At 43.7% G+C, this 10,114-nt stretch overlaps 1 pseudogene; it reads left to right on the plus strand.

The window, feature by feature from the left end:
- The first annotated feature begins 310 nt into the window (after positions 1-310).
- LOC139012971 (citrate synthase, mitochondrial-like) lies at positions 311-1,297 on the plus strand (annotated as a pseudogene).
- Positions 1,298-10,114: the final 8,817 nt, after the last annotated feature.

Raw genomic sequence — 10,114 nt, forward strand, 5'->3', positions numbered from 1 at the left:
GGAAAGACAGCGGTGGCCAAGCTGTATGGGGGCATGAGAGGCGTTGGTGTATGAAACATCAGCTCTTGGTCCTGATGAGTTGTACATTCTTACTCTTCTCCTTCAAGAGCACCTGTTTCCGTGGCTACAGTATCCCTGAATGTCAGAAACTGCTGCCCAAGGCTAAGGGTGGGGAAGAACCCCTGCCGGAGGGCTTATTTTGGCTGCTGGACAAAATCCCAACAGAGGAACGAGTGTCTTGGCTCTCAAAGGAGTGGGCTCTACTTCCCAGGTGGTCACCTGCTGGACAACTTTCCCACCATCTACACCCATGTCTCAGCTCAGTGCAGCCAGTATTGGGGCCATTGACTCTAAGCTGGACTGGTCCCACAATTTCACCAACATGTTAGGCCAGTGATGGTGAACCTTTTGAACTCGGCGTGCCAGCATTTTGAAAAACCCTAATTTAACTCTGGTGCCGTGTCACATATAGAAATTTTTTGATACTTGCAACCATAGTAAAACAAAGACTTATATTTTTGATATTTATTTTATATATTTAAATGCCATTTAACAAAGAAAAATCAACCACAAGAATGAGTTCGCGTGTCACCTCTGACACGTGTGTCACAGGTTCGCCATCACTGGGTTAGGCTATACCGATGCTCAGTTTACTGAGCTCATGCACTTGTACCTCACCATTCACAGTGACCAGGAAGGTGGCAATGTAAGTGCCCATACCAGCCACTTGGTTGGCAGTGTCCTTTCAGACCTCTGCCTGTCCTTGGCAGCAGCTATGAATGGGCTGGCAGGGCCCCTACATGGACTGGCAAATCAGACAGTGCTTATCTGGTTGACACATCTTCAGAAGGAAGTTGGCAAAGGTGCGTCAGATGAGAAGTTACGAGACTACATCTGGAACACACTCAACTCAGGATGGGTTGTCCCAGGCTGTGGCCATGGAGCGCTGAGAAAGACTGATCCATGGTATATGTGTCAGTCAGAGTTTGCTCTGAAACACCTGCCTCATGACCCCATGTTTAAGCGGGTTGCTCAACTGTACAAGATTGTGCCCCATGTCCTCTTAGAGCAGGGCAAGGCCAAGAACCTTGGCCCGATGTGGGTGCTCACAGTGGGGTGCTGCTCCAGTGTGTGGCAGGACAGAGATGAATGCCTCCACAGCGCTGTTTGGGTGGCACGAGCATTGGATGTTACTGGCACAGCTCATCTGGAGCCGAGCCCTAGGCCTCTCTCTAGAGAGGCCAAGTCCAGGAGCACGGGTGGTCTGATGAAGTTTGTGGACTCTAAGTCAGAGTAAAACTAGAGAATTAGGTGTGGGGGGGGGAGACTGACTATCAGAGTGAGGGAGCTTTAAAATAAAGTATATTTTTGCTTTGTTTCCGGGGGTTTTTAAAGACTTAAGATTAGGTTGTATCGCTCTAACCGGTTTGGCTCAGTGGATAGGGTGTCAGCCTGCGAACTGAAAGGTCCCAGGTTCGATTCCGGTCAAGGGCATGTACAGTGGTTACGGGCACATCCCCAGTGGGGAGTGTGCAGGAGGCAGCTGATCGATGTTTCTCTCTCATCGATGTTTCTGACTCTCTGTCCCTCTCCCTTCCTCTCTGTAAAAAGTCAATAAAATATATATTTTTTAAAAGATTAAGTTGTATCTGAGACACTGATAATAAGTTTGAGATTAAAATATAAATTAAGACTTTACAAAATGAAAAGTGACCCCTTTTTCCCTAACCAGCTCCTTTCCCCTGACCGGTATGTGTTGCCCATCAGCTGCAGGATGACCAGGACTAACGCATGTGGTGTGGGTGAGCTCTGGCCCCGACACCATCTCTGGAGTGAGAACCTGGCTCCGCTTTCCCTGGCCAGAGCTGACTGCAGAGAATCTGCAGCTACTTGTCCTGCCCCGTCCTCTGCAGGCAGCAGCCAGGACGCTGGCCCTTGTTTCCATAGGAGCCATGTTGGATCGTCAGCTGTACTAGACGCTTCCTAACAAAACCTATTAGCTGGACAAGCTTGGGGTAATTTTTTTTTATGCTACCAGGTGACCATGAAGGCCAGGACCATAAAGCCCAAGGCGTTTGTTGTTTCTGGTACCCAGTGTTTGATGTTAATTTCTTTTTAAAATTATCCCATAAAAACAAAGATCTGGGAGTGTTCTGTCCTCCACTCCGTGAATACGTCTTGAGATTTTCTGTATGTGCTGCACCTCCCCCTCCCCGCCCTCCCTCCTAGAGGCCTTTCTGCGGGTTGTAGACACCGCAGACTTAGGGTCTGATACAGGGTCTTGCCCAGTCGGTGCTTAAAATGAACGCAGTGTTTTAGCCATGACCCTCTGGCCTCTTCTCCCTGTTCTAGTAGGCCGTGGGCCCCAGCATAGGGATATAGGCATGACCACCATGGTATCTTCATGGTCCTGATCCCAGAGATACCAGCACTTTCTTCTAAGCAGGAAAATGATTTGAGTTTGGACATGGTCTCCTTTGAATATCAGGTCCTAGGGCTGAGGGCATGAAGAACAGTGAGCCTCCCTCCTCGTCCCCTGCCACAGAAAGCATCCCTTATTTACCAAGGTCCTCATCCCGCCTGCCCCTCCCTAGCAGCTCAGGGTCTAGTGCTGGTTTCAGAAGCCCCATCTGCACAGGTTTTCAGGGACTCAGATGCTCTACTGCCTTTTCTTTAAGGACTAAAACACACCCCTGTGGGGCGGTGCCCCTTCTCCCTCACAACTCCTGCCTGTGTTTGTGTAGGTCCCAATCCCCAGCACCATGCTGTTCAGATGGACACACTGTCTATAAACCCCTGGGTAACTTGTCCAGAAATGATGCAGACTTCAGGTTGTTCCATATAAAATGCAAAATAAGTGTTTTTATTAACAAAACAAAAAATTTGGTTTTCCTATCCCATACAGCCAAATCCAAACCTTAATGGCACAAACAGGAGGATCATATGCTGGGTCAGAACTAGACTGGCATCAAAGTAACAAGAAGGTAATGTTGCCCTAACCGGTTTGGCTCAGTGGATAGTGTGTCAGCCTGTGGACTGAAGGGTCCCGGGTGGGATTATGGTCAAGGGCACATGCCCAGGTTGCAGGCTGTGGGCTCAGTCCCCAGTAGGGGGCTTGCAGAAGGCAACTGATCAATGATTCTCTCTCATCATTGATGTTTCTATCTCTCTCCCTCTCCCTTCCTCTCTGAAATCAATAAAAATATATATTTCAAAAAAAAAGGTAGTATTTGCTGAGGTCATCTGTCTGGGACAGGCACAAGCACCAATTCACCTCCCTCAGGGGCCTCGAGAAACAATTCCACCTCCCTGGCTGGTGCTCGGTTGGTCGGAGCACCGTCCTGACACACCCAGGCTGTGGGTGTGAGCTCCGGGGAGAACACATGCAAGAGGCAGCCAACGGTGCATAAATAAGTGGCACAACAAATCGATGCTTCTCTCCCTCTCCCCCTTCTTCTCTCTCTCTCTCTCAAATTAGAAAAAGAGTTCATTAAGTCAGCTATATAAAGTGTGAAATGTAACTTTAAAATTATGTAAAACACGCCAATTTTTTCCTGAAATAAAAAAAAATGTAACATATCAAATTAAAAAAAGAAAGAAAGAAAGAAAGAAAAACCAAGTCCATCAACATGATCCGGTCCACACAGCCCACTGCATCTGTGATCCGCCCCCCCCCCCCCCCCATCTCCTCAAATGCTTCCACAAAATCAAGCGCATTTCCTCTATGACAGTGGTTCTCAACCTTGGCTGCACATTAAAATCACCTGGGAATCTTCTTAAAATCCTGATTTCTGGGCCTCATCCTCCAGAAATTCTGTTTCTTTGTTACTAATGTGTGGCCCCACCCCATAACAAAGAAACAGAATTTCCAGAGGATGAGGCCCAGAAATCAGGATTTTAAAAAAGATTCCCAGGTGATTCTAATGTGCAGCCAAGGTTGAGAACCACTGTTCTAGGAGGTGCTCTGTTCAGGACTTTCATCAGCTTCAAACCTCAGCTCCCTCAGGCAGTTCCCACCCTGAGGGTACCCACCAGACACTACGTGCCAGGCCTAAGGGGCTTGCCCTCACCATCCACCATGAACAATGCCCCCAGCTTTCCCTGTTCGGTCATATTCTAACACCAGGGAGCTCTTTCTTACTCGCTGTCCGTCTGATGCTACAGTATAGACAGAATCAGAGCAAGAGCCAGAATCCAGGTGTCTTGTCACTATTTACATAACTAAGCTGGTCGCTTCCTTTAGGCCATATTTCCCCCATTGCAGAAAAAGGGAGAAAGAATGAAAGAGAGGATTCTGAAATGTTTAGGAAGCAACAATCATAAACTCCCCTTGCACTTCGCCCAAGTCCATGCACTTCCACCCTCTCCATGGAAATGTCCTCAAAAACCACTAGCACCCTCCCAAGGGAGCCCCAAGTTCACCCCTCACCCCCACTAATTCCTGAGTTTTAAAGAAGAGCTGTGGTCACCCACTTTCTTTGTGCATGAGTCCCCGTTCAGGGACAGGCAGAGCAGGGGACCCTGGTAACGCGCCACCTCCAGCTTCGTGTTCCTTCCAGGGGTTCTAAGCAGGAAGGAGACAGTCTCCCCTGCGGACTTAGCACTGAGGAGAGAGACGGTACCTGCTCAATGTGTCCCCAGCGTCCTGTAAGAGAAAGGGAAAAGGACAGCCATGAGAAGTCACTCAAACTCCAATGTTCTCTCACAGAAGTTCGCTGAAGACCCAACCAGAGGCCAGCCCATCTGGAGAATCCGGGGAGACAGGCACGCGCTTAGCCGGGAACCGGGTGGCCGGAGGAGCTGGGACTACTCCCCTGGCCACACAGCTTCCCCTTGCGGCAGCATTGCCCACAGACCTCGGGTGCCACACGCACTACCCCACGCTCCCCACTCTTCACCACAAATGTGCAGCTTGCTTCCTTTTAAAATAATTTAAAATATTCAGAAAAGCTGCCAGTACAGAGCTCCTGTCTACTCTTTACCAGACTTACCAGGTTGTTACAAACATATTCATCCTTTGGACCATTTGAGAGGCCACTGTGTCCATTACACCCTTTGACCCTTTATCCTTCCTGTGTGTATTTCCTCAGTGCATGTTCTGCTATAACCCCTGGATGGTTATCACATGCAGGAAACTGAACAGGGAGGTTTGTCTAACCCACAGTCCACATCTACTGTAACCAACTGTCTTAATTATATTCTTTTTTTTTTTAATTTTTCGCTAAAAGTATTACAAAGGGTATTACATAAGTGTCCTTCTCCCCCCCCCCCCCCGCCCTTGACAAACCCCTGCCCTCCCTTACCCCCCAGTGTCTTATGTCCATTAGTTATGCTTATAAGGATGCATACAAGTCCTTCGGTTGATCTCTTACTCCCCTCCCTCCTGTCCCCCAACCCTCTCTGGCCTTCCCACTGCAGTTTGACAATCAGTTTGAGGCAGCTCTGCCTCTGTATCTATTATTGTTCAAAAGTTTGTAATGGTCTTTATTATCCATGAATGGGTGAGATCATGTGGTATTTTTCCTTCATTGACTGGCTTGTTTCACTTAGCATAATGCTCTCCAGTTCCATCCATGCTGTTGCAAATGGTAAGAGTTCCTTCTTTTTTACAGCAGCATAGTATTCCATCGTGTAGATGTACCACAGTTTTCTAATCCATTCATCTACTGATGGGCACTTAGGCTGTTTCCAGATCTTAGCTATGGTGAATTGTGCTGCTATGAACATAGGGGTGCATATATCCTTTCTGATTGGTGTTTCTGGTTTCTTGGGATATATTCCTAGAAGTGGGATCACAGGGTCAAATGGGAGTTCCATTTCCAATTTTTTAAGGAAACTCCATACCGTCTTCCATAGTGGCTGCACCAGTCTGCATTCCCACCAGCAGTGCACAAGTGTTCCTTTTTCTCCACATCCTCTCCAGCACTTGTCGTTTGTTGATTTGTTGATGATGGCCATTCTGACAGGTGTGAGATGGTACCTCATTGTTGTTTTGATTTGCATCTCTCGGATGATTAGTGACTTTAAGCATGTTTTCATATGTCTCTTGGCTTTCTGAATGTCCTCTTTTGAAAGGTATCTATTTAGATCCTTTGCCCATTTTTTGATTGGATTGTTTATCTTCTTTTTGTTAAGTTGTATGAGTTCCCTATAAATTTTGGAGATTAAGCCCTTATCAGATATGACGTTGGCAAATATGTTTTCCCACGAAGTGGGTTTTCTTGTTGTTTTGTTGATGGTTTCTTTTGCTGTGCAGAAGCTTTTTATTTTGATGTAGTCCCATTTGTTCATTTTCTCTTCAGTTTCAACTGCCCTAGGAGCTGTATCAGTGAAGAAATTGCTTTGGCATGTGTCTGAGATTTTGTTGCCTTTGTATTCTTCTAGAATTTTTATGGTTTCCTGTCGTACATTTAAGTCCTTTATCCATTTTGGGTTTATTCTTGTGTATGGTGTAAGTTGGTGGTCTAGTTTCATTTTCTTGCATATATCTGTCCAATTTTCCCAACACCATTTATTGAAGAGACTATCTTGGCTCCATTGTATGTTCATGCCTCCTTTGTCAAAAATTAATTGAGCATATTGGTTCGGGCTAATTTCTGGACTCTCTATTCTATTCCACTGATCTATATGTCTGTTCTTGTGCCAGTACCAGGCAGTTTTGAGAACAGTGGCTTTGTAATACAGCTTGATATCTGGCATTGAGATCCCACCTACTTTGTTTTATCTCAGGATCGCTGCAGCTATTCGGGGTCTTTTTTTATTCCAGATGAATTTTTGGAGAGTTCGTTCTAGATCTTTGAAGAAGGCCATTGGTATTTTAATGGGAAGTGCGTTGAATTTATAGATTGCTTTGGGTAGTATGGACATTTTAATGATGTTGATTCTACCAATCCAAGAACATGGTACATTCTTCCATCTGTTTATGTCTTCCTCTATCTCTTTTTTCAACGTCCTGGAGTTTTCTGAGTAGAGGTCTTTTACCTCTTTAGTTAAGTATATTCCTAGGTATCTTAATTTTTTTGGTGCGATGGTGAATGGGATTGTTTTTATAATCTCTCTTTCTGAAAGTTCACTATTGGTGTATAGAAATGCCTCAGATTTCTTGGGGTTAATTTTGTATCCTGCTACATTGCCAAATTCATATATTAAGTCTAGTAGTTTTTTGATGGAGTCTCTAGGGTTTTGTATGTATAATATCATGTCATCTGCAAATAAGGACAGTTTTACTTCCTCTTTTCCAATTTGGATGCCTTTTATTTCTTCTTCTTGTCTAATTGCAATGGCTAATACTTCCAGTACTATGTTGAACAGGAGTGGTGAGAGTGGGCATCCCTGTCTTGTTCCTGTTCTTAGGGGAAATGGTGTTAGTTTTTGACCATTGAGTATGATGTTGGCTGTGGGCCTGTCATATATGGCTTTTATTATGTTGAGGTATGATCCTTCTATTCCCACTTTGCTGAGAGTTTTTATCAAAAATGGGTGTTGGATTTTGTCGAATGCTTTTTCTGCATCAATTGATATGACCATGTGGTTTTTTTCTTTCAATATTTTTATGTGATGTATTACATTTATTGATTTACGGATGTTGTACCATCCTTGCATCCCTGGGATAAATCCTACTTGGTCATGGTGTATGATCCTTCTGATGTACTGCTGGATCCGATTTGCTAAGATTTTGTTGAGGATTTTGGCGTCTATGTTCATGAGGGATATTGGCCTGTAATTCTCTTTCATTGTGTTGTCTTTACCTGGTTTTGGTATTAGGGTGATGCTAGCTTCATAGGATGTGTTTGGAAGTGTTCCATCCTCTTGAACTTTTTGTAGTAGTCTGAGGAGGATAGGTTTTAGTTCTTCCTTGAAAGTTTGGTAAAACTCCCCTGAGAAGCCGTCTGGTCCTGGGCTTTTGTTTGCTGGAAGCTTTTTGATAACTGCTTCAATTTCTTCCATAGTTATTGGCCTATTGAGATTTTTAGATTCTTCCTGATTGAGTTTTGGAATGTTGTATTTTTCTAGGAATTTGTCCATTTCCTCCAGGTTGTCTAGTTTGTTGGAGTAGAGTTCTCCGTAGTATTGTTTAACAATCATTTGTATTTCTGTGGGGTCTGTTGTTATTTCGCCTCTATCGTTTCTGATTTGGTTTATTTGGGACCTCTCTCTTTGCTTCTTGGTGAGCCTGGCTAGGGGTTTGTCAATCTTGTTTATCCTTTCAAAGAACCAGCTCTTGGTTTCATTGATTTTCTGTATTGTTTTTTTGGTCTCTATTTCATTGATTTCTGCTCTAATCTTTATTATCTCCTTCCTTCTGCTCACTCTGGGGTTTTCTTGTTGCTCTCTTTCTAATTCTTTGAGTTGTAGAGTTAGATGATTAACTACCATTTTTTCTTGTTTTTTTGAGATAGGCCTGTAGAGCTATAAACTTCCCTCTCAGGACTGCTTTCATTGTGTCCCATAGGTTTTGGATTGTTGTGTTTTCATTGTCATTAGTGTCCAGGATGTTTTTAATTTCTTCTTTGATGTCATTGGTAACCCAATCAATATTTAATAACATGCTATTCAGCTTCCAAGTGTTTGAGTATTTTGGGTTGTTTTTATTGTAGTTTATTTCTAACATTATGCCATCGTGGTCTGAGAAGATGCTTTTTATGATTTCAATCTTCTTGAATTTGTGGAGACTTTGCTTGTGACCCAATATGTGGTCTATTTTTGAATATGTCCCATGAGCACCTGAGAGGAATGTATATTCCATGGCTTTGGGGTGAAGTGTTCTGAAGATGTCAATTAAGTCCATCTGATCTAGTGAGTCATTTAGGATTGCTGTTTCTTTGCTGAGTTTTTGTCTAGCGGATTTATCCAGTGATGTCAGTGGTGTATTAAAGTCCCCTACTATGATTGTATGTTGTCAATCTCTCCCCTGATATCTTCCAGGAGTTTTCTTATGTATGTGGGTGCTCCTGCATTGGGTGCATATATGTTTATCAGGGTTATATCCTCTTGTTGTATTGATCCCTTTAGTATTATGAAGTGGCCTTCCTTATCTCTTGTTATGGCCTTCACTTTGAGGTCTATTTTGTCGGATATAAGTATTGCTACCTCAGCTTTTTTTTCATTTCCATTTGCCTGAAAGATATTTTTCCATCCTGTTTGGTCGTCCATTCAGTTGCAATGGCCCCTGGCTCTTTATATATACAGACTAGGTGTACCAGTTAATAACTCGGACTTTGTAATCAAAGAGAACACGATAATTTCAAGAGAAACATCAAAAGTGCTTTATTCAAAGTAATGTCCATTGCTAGCTCCACATTTCCCCCATCTGTCAAGTAATTGGTGGATACTGTCCCAATAGAATTTTTCTTGTTCTGAGGCAAACCATTCAGAGACCCAATTTTCTACTTCTTCGTACGTTTGAAGTGCTGCTCAGAAAGTGCGTGTGCCATCAATCAGAACAAGTGGTCATCTGAAGGAGCAAGGTCTGGTGAATACAGCGGGTGGGTTCATACTTCCCAGGCAAGACCTTTTAACGTGTTTTTAACTGTTTTTGAAGTGTGTGATGGTGCATCATCATGAAGCAAAATTACTTTGCTGTGTCTTCTGGCACATTCTGGTCATTTCACGATCAAAGTGTGGTTCAAATTGATAATTTGTTGTCGGTAGTGATCAGTATTAATGGTTTCACCTGGCTTTAGAAGCTCATAATACACCACACCTTCCTGATCCCACCAAACGCAGAGCATTGTCTTCTTTCCGCAGCGATTTGGCCTTGCAGTCCATGTTGATGGTTGACCTGGATCAACTCATGATTTTGTGCATTTGGGATTCTCAAAATAAATCCACTTTTCATCGCCAGTGAGAATTCAATGCAAAAAACACTTTCTTTCATGCTGTTGAAGCAACATTTTACTGATGATTTTTCAGTTTTCCATTTGTCTTTCGGTCAGATGATGTGACACCCATTTTCCTCCCTTTAAAACCTTTCCCATAGCTTGTAAATGATCGGAAATTGTTTGCTGAGCAATGTTTAATCTTTCTGCAAGTTGTTTTTGAGTTTGACATGCATCTTCATCCAATAATACTTGTCATTGTTGGTCTTCAAACTTTTTTGGTTGACCTGGATGTT

This window comes from Myotis yumanensis, unplaced genomic scaffold, assembly GCF_028538775.1.
Source record: "Myotis yumanensis isolate MYYU_CA2020_CCGP unplaced genomic scaffold, mMyoYum1.0.hap1 SCAF_6, whole genome shotgun sequence".
In the NCBI taxonomy this organism is placed as follows: domain Eukaryota; kingdom Metazoa; phylum Chordata; class Mammalia; order Chiroptera; family Vespertilionidae; genus Myotis; species Myotis yumanensis.